This window comes from Coregonus clupeaformis, chromosome 18 (genome assembly GCF_020615455.1).
Source record: "Coregonus clupeaformis isolate EN_2021a chromosome 18, ASM2061545v1, whole genome shotgun sequence".
NCBI lineage: Eukaryota > Metazoa > Chordata > Actinopteri > Salmoniformes > Salmonidae > Coregonus > Coregonus clupeaformis.
This window is the reverse complement of record NC_059209.1, coordinates 49770672-49781837: the sequence shown is the minus strand read 5'-3', so window position 1 is coordinate 49781837 and position 11166 is coordinate 49770672.

Here is an 11166-nt window from a genome sequence, read left to right as displayed (position 1 = left end):
GAGATGAGGAGAGGCAGTGGCTAGAAGGCCGGTGGCGATGAACGCCGAAGCCTGCCCGAACAAGGAGAGGAGGCAGCTTCGGAGGAAGTCGTGACAGTCCGCCCCCCCCCCCCTTGACGCGCAGCTCCAGCAGCGCGCCGACACCGGCCTTGTGGACGGCCAGGAGGACACGGAGCAGAGCGAGACAGATGGCGACGGTGGAAATCCCGCAACAGGGAGGGGTTAATACGGTAATCAGGAGGGAGTAGTAACCTATATGTAACCCCGTTTACTCTCCTCAGGACTTTGAACGGCACCCCAAACCGCGGGCTCAGCATTCGGCAGGGCAGGCGGAGGGGCAGATTCCGGGTCGAGAGCCAGACCCGATCACCCGGTACAAAGACCAGGGCCTCACTGTGGTGGCGGTCAGCGTTGGCCTTCTGGCGACGCAAGGCGCGCTGGAGGTGGATATGGGCAGTGTTCCACGTCTCCTCCGTGCGCCGAAACCAGTCATCCACCGCAGGAGTTTTGCTCTGGCTCTGATGCCACAGTGCCAGGATGGTGGTGTTACCCTGAGAGAGGAAAAGATCAGTGAAGAAGTCAATTGACAAGTGGGACCATGGCCGTTGTGGAACTGGTAAGGGATGTAACTTACCCGCTGGAAGGTGCCTTACTCTGGGCGCACACTGAGCAGGAGGAGACATACACCCTTACGTCCTTAGCCAAGGTAGGCCGCCAGTACTTCCTGGTCAGGCAGCGCACTGTACGACCAATACCTGGTTGACCAGAGGAGGGGGACGTCTGTGACCAATAGATAAGACGATCACGGACAAGAGACAGCACGTACCGCAGCCCAGCTGGGCACTGAGGTGGAGATGTCTCTGTGCGTAATGCCCGCTCTATGTTCGCGTCCACACTACCGGCGCCACAATGCAGGAGGCCGGAAATATGGGGGTATTGTCTATGGGCCTCTCCTCTGTGTCGTACAACCGTGACAGTGCATCTGCCTTCACGTTCTTAGTACCTGGTATGTATGACAACGTGAAATCAAACCAGGTGAAGAACAAGGTCCACCTGGGCTGGCGAGGGTTCAGCCTTCTCGCTGCCCGGATGTACTCCACGTCACGGTGGTCAGTCCAGACGCGGAAAGGGTGTTTCGCCCCCTCGAGACAGTATCTCCACGCAGTCAGGGCTCTGACAACAGCCAACAGCTCCCGATCACCAATGTCGTAGTTCTGCTCCGCCGGGCTGAGCTTCTTAAGGAAAAAGGCACAGGGGCGGAGCTTGTGTGGCATGCCCGAGCGTTGGGATAGGACAGTGCCTATCCCTACCTCGGACGCATCCACCTCTACTACGAACGGTAATGATGGATCGGGATGGGCCAGTACCCGGGGCTGAGTTGAACAGAGCCCTCATGTTACTGAAAGCCCTGTCAGCCTCAGCAGACCAGTGGAGCCGAGACGACAGAGAGGTGATGGGAGCTGCGACCTTGCCAAAGCCCCGGATAAACCTCCGACAGTAATTGGCAAAGCCAATAAAGCGATGCACCTCCTTTACCGTGGTTGGAGTAGGCCAATTACGCACGGCTGAAATGCGGTCTCCCTCCATCTCCACACCTGAGTTGGTGATGTGGTATCCGAGGAAGGAGACGGACTGTTGGAAGAACAGACACGTTTCTGCCTTGGCATACAGGTCATGCTCCAACAGTCGGCCCAGCACTCTGCGAACCAGGGACACATGCTCGGCACACGTAGCGGAATACACCAGAATGTCATCGATGTAGACCACCACACCGCGACCAAGCATGTCCCGAAACACCTCGTTCACAAAGGACTGGAAGACAGATGGAGCATTCATCAAACCGTAAGGCATCACCAGGTATTCATAATGCCCCGTGGTTGTGCTGAATGCTGTCTTCCACTCGTCCCCCTCCTGGACACGCACCAGGTTGTACGCACTCCAGGGATCTAATTTCGTGAAGAAGCGCGCCCCATGCATTGATTCGATAACAGAGGAGATGAGGGGTAGAGCATAACTATAGTGAATGGTAGTTTTATTAAGTGCCCGGTAATCAATGCAAGGGCGCAGACCTCCATCTTTCTTCTTCACGAAAAAGAAACTCGAGGAGGCGGGCGAAGTGGATGGACGTATGAACCCCTGGCGCAGGGACTCGGAGACGTATGTCTCCATAGCCTCCGTTTCAGCCTGCGACAGGGGATAGACATGACTCCTGGGAGGCACAGCGTCTAACCGGAGGTTTATCGCACAATCCCCCACCCGATGGGTTGGTAATTTGGTCGCCTGCGTTTTGGAAAACGCATGCGCCAAGTCGAGGTATTCGGGGGGAATGCGCACGGTGGAGGTAGTGTCTGGACTTTCCACCGTGGTTGCACCAACGGAAATAGCTAGACACCTACCCTGACACTCTCGCGACCACCCCGAGAGAACCTTCTGCGGCCATGAGAAGGTGGGGTCGTGTAGTGCGAGCCAGGGAAGACCCAACACAACAGGGAAATCAGGGGACTCAATAATAAAAAAGGTGATTTGCTCCCTATGGGTCTCCTGCAGAATCATCGTGACTGGTGCTGTAACCTCCCTAACATAACCTGACCCTAATGGTCGACTGTCAAGTGCTTTGATGGGCAATGGAATGGATATGGGAACCAATGTGATACATAGACTATTAGCTAACTACCTGTCCATAAAGGTCCCAGCTGCGCCTGGGGAACTACCGTGTAATCAGGGAAGTTGACGTGTATGGTGAAGTGCGCAGCAATGTAGAAAATAGTAAAAATAAAGAAAAACCCTTGAATGAGTAGGTGTGTCCAAACTTTGACTGGTAATGTATATTCCATAAACGATCACTCAACCTTTGCCCTTATCAAATTATTCATAATTATTCATAATAACCCATATTTACTGATCTGTGTGTGAGGTTTTTTGAGTTTTCAGAACCCAAGAAAGCCTGTGCCATATATGCTATGTCATTAGACATATGAAGGCCTTTGCCTACATTTTGAATCAGGACAGCCTCAATATCTATCCCCAATATCTGGTGAATAGTCAGGGAAGTCCGAATATCTGACACTCAAGTTGACCAAATGACACGTCATTTACTCTCAATGGGAGTAGTGATTACTCACACAATAACTAAAAATGACAATAAAGCAATTTCGATATGCATTTTCGAAAGAAAGAGGAAAGGAAAGAAAGCATATTGGACGATCTTTATCTCAACCAGCACATTTATAAGCAAAGACCCTTGCACCCTTAAACTTTTGGAAATCTCATCATCAAACACCCCTTTGACCAGATCTACACAGCTATTTGACATGGAACTCTGTGGTGGTGAGAACTGAACGTTTCTTTTTAACACTGTGTTTTGCTTGAGAGGAATTTATATATGGGAGACACACTCAGCAAAGATGTCATCTGCAGACTCTAAGACAAAACATTGCACAATATTATTTGATCTTACAGTGAAGATAACATGGGTGGTGTAGGTGACTTTAGTAGTAATATTCATGGTCTTTTTAGGACCAATAGCATTTTGATGATAAATTGTTACGGGTCAAATATGGGTTGTGTTGGGGACGAACTTGAGTGCTCTCTTCCACAGTGTTTGTCCTGTTCCTGTGCCTTACTACACAAGTAGTAGCCTTCCAATGGAAACAGATGGCAACATACAGTGGGGAAAGAAAGTATTTAGTCAGCCACCAATTGTGCAAGTTCTCCCACTTAAAAAGATGAGAGAGGCCTGTAATTTTCATCATAGGTACACGTCAACTATGACAGACAAATTGAGAATTTTTTTCTCCAGAAAATCACATTGTAGGATTTTTTATGAATTTATTTGGTCACCTACAAACAAGCAAGATTTCTGGCTCTCACAGACCTGTAACTTCTTCTTTAAGAGGCTCCTCTGTCCTCCACTCGTTACCTGTATTAATGGCACCTGTTTGAACTTGTTATCAGTATAAAAGACACCTGTCCACAACCTCAAACAGTCACACTCCAAACTCCACTATGGCCAAGACCAAAGAGCTGTCAAAGGACACCAGAAACAAAATTGTAGACCTGCACCAGGCTGGGAAGACTGAATCTGCAATAGGTAAGCAGCTTGGTTTGAAGAAATCAACTGTGGGAGCAATTATTAGGAAATGGAAGACATACAAGACCACTGATAATCTCCCTCGATCTGGGGCTCCACGCAAGATCTCACCCCGTGGGGTCAAAATGATCACAAGAACGGTGAGCAAAAATCCCAGAACCACACGGGGGGACCTAGTGAATGACCTGCAGAGAGCTGGGACCAAAGTAACAAAGCCTACCATCAGTAACACACTACGCCGCCAGGGACTCAAATCCTGCAGTGCCAGACGTGTCCCCCTGCTTAAGCCAGTACATGTCCAGGCCTGTCTGAAGTTTGCTAGAGTGCATTTGGATGATCCAGAAGAGGATTGGGAGAATGTCATATGGTCACATGAAACCAAAATATAACTTTTTGGTAAAAACTCAACTCGTCGTGTTTGGAGGACAAAGAATGCTGAGTTGCATCCAAAGAACACCATACCTACTGTGAAGCATGGGGGTGGAAACATCATGCTTTGGGGGAGTTTTTCTGCAAAGGGACCAGGACACCTGATCCGTGTAAAGGAAAGAATGAATGGGGTCACGTATCATGAGATTTTGAGTGAAAACCTCCTTCCATCAGCAAGGGCATTGAAGATGAAACGTGGCTGGGTCTTTCAGCATGACAATGATCCCAAACACACCGCCCGGGCAATGAAGGAGTGGCTTCGTAAGAAGCATTTCAAGGTCCTGGAGTGGCCTAGCCAGTCTCCAGATCTCAACCCCATAGAAAATCTTTGGAGGGAGTTGAAAGTCTGTGTTGCCCAGCGACAGCCCCAAAACATCACTGCTCTAGAGGAGATCTGCATGGAGGAATGGGCCAAAATACCAGCAACAGTGTGTGAAAACCTTGTGAAGACTTACAGAAAACGTTTGACCTGTGTCATTGCCAACAAAGGGTATATAACAAAGTATTGAGAAACTTTTGTTATTGACCAAATACTTATTTTCCACCATAATTTGCAAATAAATTCATAAAAAATCCTACAATGTGATTTCCTGGATTTTTTCCCCTCATTTTGTCTGTCATAGTTGACGTGTACCTATGATGAAAATTACAGGCCTCTCATCTTTTTAAGTGGGAACACTTGCACAATTGGTGGCTGACTAAATACTTTTTTCCCCCACTGTATATGATGTTGCATCATGGACAAAAAGAGTTAGACTTGGTATGTTTTGAAGGTTAAAGAAACTAAAGAAACTCTATAAAGAAAAGCAATCAACATTGGCACTGATTAACTGTAGATCATTGCCTTTTATCATAAATGCAATGAATGGTGATTATATTGACACTGTAGAAAATGACTTCCATTTCTATCTTTCATATTCCACTAGAACCAGTCCGGGATTCTTCCCCCCCATACTGGGTCCAACCAGGTGGGCTGGATCCAGGAGCCGAAGATGAACGAGAAGACCACCGGAAAACATATTTCTGCCTTTCTGTTGCATGAGCGAAGCTGCCGAACTGAACATGGGGCCTGTCAACATATCAAAGACCTGCAATCCTGGATGTGCAACCACCAAGACTGCAAAGAAGTGTGCCAACTCCCTTTTGATGTGAACGACCACCACGAAACTCTTATGTTTGTGAAGAGGCTTCTCACCCTCTACACACAATGGTTGGTAAAAGGAACAGTGTAATAATAAATGTGACTACTTGAAATCACAATGTGACTACTTGAAGCTTTATTAATGAATTAATATATTTATTAATTTTGTATCTATTTATTTATGACCACATTTAGTTATTTATCAGTGTACTGATCAGTGTCTTATCTATTGAATACACTTATTTGGTTCCGGGTCACATATTGAACATACTGTGTTTGTAGTCAAAGAATTGGCTGTATCATTATGTTATCGGTTGTGTCATACAAGAATGTTAACCATTGTTGGAAATGCCATGTATTGTACCCGATGCACATTGAGTAACATGCAATAAAGTACTATGTTCCATTCATAAAAATGTTTCAGAAAATTGTACTGTTGCCATACTTCCTAGACTTGTGACGTACCGTTGGGAACGCAAGAAAGTAGGATGTTGAGGCTACCCAAAACACCGTACACAACAAAAACACAGAACCCATGTAGGAAAAAAACTATTTTCTTTACTTCATAGAGCAAGAAAGAAAATATTTACAACACTTACTTATCTCAGAGCGAACAAACATAGAAAGACAAGGACTTCCAAAAATTAATCTCATAAATGAAATCTCCCTTAAACAAAATTGTTAATACTTGTTTTATAACTCAAACAATGTCATAATCCTTGACAGAGCAATATTGGAAACTTTCCCACATAGTAACTGCTTTGCAAAAAACAAAAAAAGAGTTTAATCATCATGACATCCATCTGCTCTTGCCCTTTGAGTCTTTGCATAGTTCCAATTCCCTTTGAATGGAACAGAAATAAAACTTTTGATCTGAAGGACGTTAGATTAATGTTAGCTGTGATTAGCCCCCATGCTGTCTGATGTGGGCAATATTGCACATGTGGGTCTCAGAATCTTGATCTGTAAGAATAATATAGTCCCCAGCCATAGCGTAAAGGGGACTCCACTCGTAGAGTAGCAAAGGTTGCAAACATTAGGTGATCACAGTTATTAAGACATGTACTAAGGCCTCTCGAAAAGCCCATATAACCCCTAAAAAATTATGATGAGACCACTGTGCTCTTGGAAACTTTAAAAACTCTAGAAATTGTTTTATACCCTTCCCCAGATACAGTACCAGTCAAAAGTTTGGACACACCTACTCATTCAAGGGGTTGTCTTTCTTTTTACTATTTTCTACATTGTAGAATAATAGTGAAGACATCAAAACTATGAAATAACCAATAAAGTGTTAAACAAATCAAAATGTATTTTATATTTGAGATTCTTCAAATAGCCACCCTTTGCCTTGATGACAGCTTTTTGTTGTGTACGGTGTTTTGGGTAGCCTCAACATCCTACTTTCTTGCGTTCCCAACGGTACGTCACAAGTCTAGGAAGTATGGCAACAGTACAATTTTCTGAAACATTTTTATGAATGGAACATAGTACTCTATCTCGGTGCTCTACAGACAGTTCCTTGGACTTCATGGTATAGTTTCTGCTCTGACATACACTGTCAACTGTGGGACCTTATATAAACAGGTGTGTTTCTTTCTAAATCATGTCCAAATAATTGAATTGGCCACAGGTGGTCTCCAATCAAGTTGTAGTGACATCTCAAGGATGATCACAGGAAATTGGATGCACCTGAGCTCAATTTGGAGTGTCATAGTAAAGGGGTGTGAATATTTACGTCAACGAGATTTTGTATTTCATTTTCAATAAATGTGCAAAAATTTCAAAACATGTTTTCACTTTGTCATTATGGGGTATCGTGTGTAGATGGGTGAGAAAATAATCAATTTTGAGTTCAAGCTGTAACAACAAAATGTGGAGTAAGTCGAGGGGTATGAATACTTTCTGAAGGCACTGTATTTCTCTTTTTTTCAAGCTATACTGTAGACTCTACACCACTGACATTGGATCTCTCTCTGTTCATAAACTAAGCGCGTCTCTGTCTCCTGTCACGTCTGTCCAATACAAAGCCTGTTTTATCCCATTGTGCTCCAAACCATCGAGTGGAGTCCTCTTACACTTTCACATTATCATTGCTATGGGCTTTGTCTTTGAGTTTTTTTCCCATCTTCAATTTGTATGCCATTGTTGGCCTTTCAGAAAACGTTTCCCCTTTTTATTCCATGCTTCTGAAATAAAGTTTCACAAGCACCATTCTATGTATGTATAAAGATGGAGTTTAAAGCGGCAACATTTTGGGCCACCCAACCAAATTCACATAGAAATGTGTTATAGATGTGTCATTCTCTTTGAAAGCAAATCTAATAAGCGGTAGAGCTGTTCTATGTGCACTATTTCTATACTTCCCGATCTTAAGTTTAGTTTTTGCATCTTTTATTTTAGGTTTTGTACATCAGCTGAAAATACAATATTTTTGGTTATAGAAAATATATTTCACAGCGGTTTAGATGGTACAATGATTCTCTACACTATACTTGCTTGTTTTGTCACATAAACTGAAATTAGGCAAATTATTAGAATTTTAGGAACCAGGAAATGGCGGAGCGATTTCTGCATAGTGCACCTTTAACCGAACTTAAGCAACCAGTTGGCTGCTGGTGGTACTCCAGTAGACATTAGAGATGACACAGATTATGCATGGTCAATGCTTCACTAGTCCTTTTTAGAGTGGTTAAACTCTTATGACTATGTATCATAATTCTGTGTTGTCCTTGACAGAGAGACCAACTTGAAGAAACAGTTAAATGAGGAGAAAGCCTCCCTCCAGAAGTCCATCCATAAAAGCAGTGCCTTGATCTCTGAGAAGGATCAGGAGCTGGAGACACTGATGAGTGAAGTAACAATTGGTGCTTTTCCCTATTTCTAGACATTTTAATTCCCTACCTCATGGCAGGCTCCCTGGCACTCATTCTAAGCCAAAAAGCATTGGAGTAGTCTTATTAGAACTTGAGTTTATTTTCAGGAGATTGTTTTTCAGCATTTGTATACTACACTGAACAAAAATATAAACGTAAAATGTAAAGTGTTGGTCCCATGTTTCATGAGCAGAAATAAAAGATCCCAGAAATGTTCCATACGCACAAAAAGCGTATTTCTCTCACATTTTGTGCACCAATTTGTTTACATCCCTGTTAGTGAGCATTTCTCCTTTGTCACGATAATCCAGCCACCTGACAGGTGTGGTATATCAAGAAGCTGATTAAACAGCATGATCATGGCCTCCCGAGTGGCGCAGCGGTCTAAGGCACTGCATTGCAGTGTTGCGGCATCACTACAGCCTGGGGTTTGAGACTTGTGGTGGGCCGGGCGCCTGCAGGCTGACTTCGGTAGTCAGTTGAACGGTGTTTCCTCCGACACATTGGTGCAGCTGGCTTCCGGGTTAAGCTAGCGGGTTATGTTTCGGAGGACGCATGACTCGACCTTTGCCTCCAGAGCTCGTTGGGGAGTTGCAGCGATGAGACAAGATCATAATCATGAAATTGAGGAGAAAAAGGGGGTACAAATTTACACACAAAAACTGCATGATCATTACACAGGTGCACCTCGTGCTGGGGACAATAAAAGGCACTCTAAAATGTGCAGTTTTGTCACACAACACAATGCCACAGATGTCTCAAGTTTTGAGGGAGTGTGCAACTTGCAAACTGACTACAAGAATGTCCACCAGAGCTTTTGCCAGAGAAATTAATGTTCATTTCTCTACCATATGCCGCCTCCAACGTCATTTTAGAGAATTTGGCAGTACATCTAACCGGCCTCACAACTGCAGACCACGTGTAACCATGCCAGCCCAGGACCACCACATCCGGCTTCTTCACCACGGGATCATCTGAGACCAGCCATCCGGACAGCTGATGAAACTGTGGGTTTACACAACCGAAGAATTTCTGCACAAGCTGTCAGAAACAGTCTCAGGGAAGCTCATCTGTTTGGTCGTCGTCCTCACCAGGGACTTGACCTGACCGCAGTTTGGCGTCGTAACCGACTTCAGTGGGCAAATGCTCACCTTCGATAGCCACTGGCACGCTGGAGAATTGTGTTCTTCATGCATGAATCCTGGTTTCAACGGTACCGGGCAGATGGCAGACAATGTGTATGGAGTCGTTTGGGTGAGCGGTTTGCTGATGTCAACGTTGTGAACAGAGTGCCCCATGGTGGTGGTGGGGGTATGGGCAGGCATAAGCTACAGACAACGAACACAATTGCATTTTATCGATGGCAATTTGAACCGTGACGAGATCCTAAAGCCCATTGTCGTGCCATTCATCCGCTGCCATCACCTCATGTTTCGGCATGATAATGCACGGCCCCATGTCGCAAGGATCTGTACACAATTCCTGGAAGCTGAAAATGTTCCAGTTCTGTCATGGCCTGCTTACACACCAGACATGTCACCCATTGAGAAGGTTTGGGATGCTCTGGATCGACATGCATGACAGCGTGTTACAGTTCCCGCCAATATCCAGCAAGAAGTACTTAACCTAGGTTGTACTTGTGCATTCATTTAAGATATGTTTCCATACTATTGCCATATGACGTGCCGTGGTTACTTAGCATACTATGACAATGGCAACTTTCATACTAGCAGCGTTATGGTAATTCCCTCTAAATGAATGCAATTTTGCTCATAAAATGGCAAAGAGAGCTCTGCTTAAACTCTGCTGAAACTGATGCACGTCTGCCAAGTCCATGGCTGGCAGTGTATACAGAATTTATTTAAACTCACTAGAGAACCTCTGACAATTGATTTATGAAGCTGTTTTATCACAGGTGTGCTGAGATACCTCAAACAACTTTAACCAAAAACAATCAAGATCTTTCTGTATCCCTTAACTTACGGTCACAGGCTTTAAAATGGGTTCGTCAGAGGTTCTACAGTGATAAAGCTGTAATGCTTGCCTACCCACTATTTTCTCTTAGGTTGTTTTAGTATTATTCCATCTGTCAGTGATGACTTGAATCTATTGTCTGCCATTAGGTGGGTCCTAATTTTGATCTGTTTTGTCTCCTCCCTCTCCACTTCCTCATTTACCTCCTCCTCCTCTGTCACTGATGTTGGCCATGCTACCCGGAAATCAGGCAGCGGTTTGTTACTGTTTTTCATCAGCTCCACTCATGCATGTCTATTTGACTGTAGATTTCCCTTCGGTTCCTGTTCTGTCTGTGCTGTTCTTTGTTCTGAAAAATAATTCCTGAAAGTTCCTGTTGATTTACATTTCTGGTCATCTCCTAAATGCATCCGCATGCTTCCCATCCGAAACAGTTCGAAACAGTTTCAAGCCTCAATTCGTCAGTGCATGGACTCAGGGTGTCAAGTGTTCCACAGGGATGCCGGCCCATGTTGTCTCGAATGCGTCCCACAGTTGTGTCAAGTTGGCCGGATGTCCTTTGGGTGGTGGACCATTCTTGATACACACAGGAAACTGTTGAGCGTGAGAAACCCAGCAGCTTTGCAGTTCTTGACACACTCAAACCGGTGTGCCTG